Source organism: Euphorbia lathyris, chromosome 9 (genome assembly GCF_963576675.1).
Source record: "Euphorbia lathyris chromosome 9, ddEupLath1.1, whole genome shotgun sequence".
Classification (NCBI taxonomy): Eukaryota; Viridiplantae; Streptophyta; class Magnoliopsida; order Malpighiales; family Euphorbiaceae; genus Euphorbia; species Euphorbia lathyris.
In genome coordinates this window covers 52,888,329-52,891,881 of record NC_088918.1, presented here as the reverse complement: position 1 = coordinate 52,891,881, position 3,553 = coordinate 52,888,329, and the positions used below count along the sequence as shown (strand labels likewise).

Below are 3,553 nucleotides of genomic sequence, written 5' to 3'. Positions count from 1 at the left end.
GTTTTCTACTCCCTTTTTGTCTCTAATTTCTATATCAAATTCTTGTAACAACAAAACCCATCTAATCAGACGCGGTTTTGCATCTTTCTTAGCAAACAGATAACGTAAAGCTGCGTGATCTATATAAATAATAACTTTAGATCCTAATAAGTATGACCTAAACTTATCACATGCAAATACTACGGCTAACATCTCTTTTTCTGTTGTTGTGTAATTTAACTGTGCACCGGACAATGTGTGACTTGCGTAATAAATAACATGTAATCTTTTATCCTTTCTTTGACCTAAAACACATCCTACTGCTAGGTCACTTGCATCACACATGATTTCAAAAGGCAAATCCCAATCGGGTTTAGCAATTATGGGTGCACTGACTAAGGCTGTTTTCAATGTTTCGAAAGCTTTAATACAATCTTCATTAAAATCGAAGGTTGAATCCTTCATAAGCAAATTAGTAAGTGGTTTGGAAATCACAGAAAAGTTTTTTATAAATCGTCTGTAAAAACCTGCATGTCCTAGAAATGATCTTACTCCCTTGACAGTTGTTGGTGGGGGTAATTTTTCTATTACTGAAGTTTTTGCTCTATCCACTTCTAATCCTTTTTCGGATATTTTATGACCTAAAACAATTCCTTCGTCAACCATGAAATGACATTTTTCCCAATTTAATACTAAATTCGTTTCTTCGCATCTAGAAAGAACTTTATCTAAGTTTTTTAAACATGCATCAAAAGAATCTCCATAAACTGAAAAATCATACATAAATACTTCCATGATATCTTCGATGAAATCATTAAAAATTGCAGTCATACAACGTTGAAAAGTTGCTGGTGCATTACATAGACCAAAAGGCATTCTTCTATATGCAAATGTTCCATAAGGACATGTGAAGGTTGTTTTATCTTGGTCATCCGGGTAAATATATATTTGAAAGAATCCGGAATAACCATCAAGAAAACAATAAAATGCATGACCGGCTATCCTTTCGATCATTTGATCGATGAAAGGTAAAGGAAAATGATCTTTCCTAGTTGCCTTATTTAGGTTCTTATAATCTATACAAACCCTCCAACCGGTGGTGGTTCGCGTAGGTATTAATTCACCTTCATCATTCCTTACTACAGTTATACCTCCCTTTTTGGGTACACAATGGATTGGACTAACCCATTCACTATCCGAAATAGGATAAATGATTCCATTGTCTAAAAGTTTAGTAATCTCATTTTTTACTACTTCTTTCATGTTCGGATTTAAACGTCTTTGTCTATCCGCTTTAGGTGGCTTATCTTCTTCTAAGTGAATCCTATGCATTACAATACTAGGATTAATTCCTTTTAAATCTGAAATCTGCCATCCCATACTTCCTATTCTATTTCTAACAACTTCTTTCAATTTTTCTTCTTGATTTTCTGTTAATTTGTTAGAGATGATTATAGGTAGAGTATCACTTCCGCCTAGGAAAGTGTATCTCAAATGGTTTGGTAGTTCTTTTAGTTCTAATTTAGGTGGAACTATTACTGAAGGTGGAACTGGTCCATCTTCTCGAATCAAAGGCTCTGGGTCCTTATCTTCTAATTCTTCGCCCATTATAGGTTCTATTATTTCTTCTCTTTGAACAATGTCATTGACACATTCTTCAATTAAATCAAGTTTCATACAGGCGAAATCATCCATAGGATATTTCATCGCTTGATTCATATCAAACTCGATCTTATCGTCACCTATTCTTAAAACTACTTTTCCTTCCGACACATCAACTAGAGCACGTCCCGTGTTCATGAATGGTCTACCAAAGATTAGCGGACAATTAGCATCATAAGCAAAATCTAAGATAACAAAATCAGTAGGAAAAATAAATTTGTCAACTTTTACCAAAACGTCTTCAATTATACCATATGGTGTTTTAGTGGATTGATCCGCTAATTGCAAAACCATATTGGTACGCTTGATGTCTTCTTCTAAACCTAATTTCTCAAAAATAGACAATGGCATCAAGTTTATACTAGCTCCTAAATCACAAAGACAACTTGGGAATTCCATATTTCCCAAAGTACACGGAATGGTAAAGCATCCGGGATCTTTAAGTTTAGTAGGTAATTTGCTTGATACTATCGAACTACATTCTTCAGAAAGAGAAATGGATGAAATTCCTTCCCAACTAATCTTTTTTGAAATTAAATCTTTCAAGAATTTTCCATAGTTAGGAATTTGCGTAATTGCATCCATGAATGTTAAATTTATATGCAAATTTTTAAGTTTGTCTAAAAATGATAAAAGTTGTTTATCATGGTCCTTATTTCGGACCCTGTGTGGAAAAGGTGGTTTTGGTACAAAAGGTTTTGGATTAGAGTCAATTGGCGTATCTTTTTGTTTTAACGTATCTTCTTTGGATTTTGGTAAATCATTTCCAAGTAAAGTTGAATTTCCGGGCATTTCCGGACCTAAGTAGTTTTTCCCCGAACGAAGAGTGATAGCCTTAACATGCTCTTTCGGATTTTCTTCCGTTTGGCTGGGAAGACTTCCCTCTTTGCGGGATGGAATTGATTTAGCAAGTTGTCCAATTTGAACCTCCAAATTATGGATGCTAGAGGATTGGTTTTTGATAAGCTGATCGAATTTATTTTCGATCCGTTTAAAACCATCGTCTTGATTACTTACCTTTCCATTCATAGCATCAATAAATTTGTCGATTTTTGAAGATAAAGTGCTAATCGTATCTCTTGTTTGATTTTGATAATTATTTACACGATATTGATTAGCATTTGCATTATTATTATTATTACCATCTTTCCAGTTAAAGTTAGGATGATTTCTCCATCCAGGATTATAAGTATTAGAATAAGGATTAGTAGTTTGGTTTTGTCCTTGGACAAAATTTACCTGTTCTATCTCATTCATACCTTCGTAATCAATGTCTCTTTGGATTGGATCATTAGGATCGCACGGTGCCATAAATTTATCAATTTTGTGCGATAAGGCAGAAAATTGGGCTTGTAACATTGCTACAGGATCAAGATTCATTATACCTTTAACCGATGATGTACCTGAGGATGATGGTTTCGCCGTTGGTATATGTCCACGCTCTGCGGGCCACATACTGCTGTTGATTGCCATTTCCTCCAAAAGTTCTCTTGCTTGGGCGGACGTCTTCTTCATAAATAACCCTCCAGACATAGCATCTAATGAACCTCTAGTTGTAGGATTTAATCCATTATAGAATGTCTGCATTAAAAGTGCATCTGGCAATTGGTGGTGTGGGCATAAACGTTGAAGTTCTTTAAAACGTTCCCAAGCTTCATAAAGAGTTTCATTATCATTTTGGGTAAAAGATGTCAACTCTTTGATGACTTTTGAGGTTTTTGCTAAGGGAAAATATTTTGATAAAAACGTTTGGGCTAATTGGTCCCAAGTTTCAAATGTTGCAGCAGGCATAGAAGTTAACCAAATTTTTGCCTTGTCCTTCAAAGTGAAAGGAAAGAGGCGAAGTTTGATTGCTTCGGCTGTTACATCAGTAATTTTAAAAGTGTCACAAATTTCTAAGAAATTTGTCAAA

At 34.6% G+C, this 3,553-nt stretch overlaps 1 non-coding gene across 1 annotated transcript; it reads left to right on the top strand.

Annotated features, from left to right (window-relative positions):
- Positions 1 to 3,244: 3,244 nt before the first annotated feature.
- On the top strand, positions 3,245 to 3,351 carry LOC136207668 (small nucleolar RNA R71). The gene has a single exon (XR_010676798.1). It is a non-coding gene; the product is annotated as a small nucleolar RNA R71 (small nucleolar RNA).
- Positions 3,352 to 3,553: the final 202 nt, after the last annotated feature.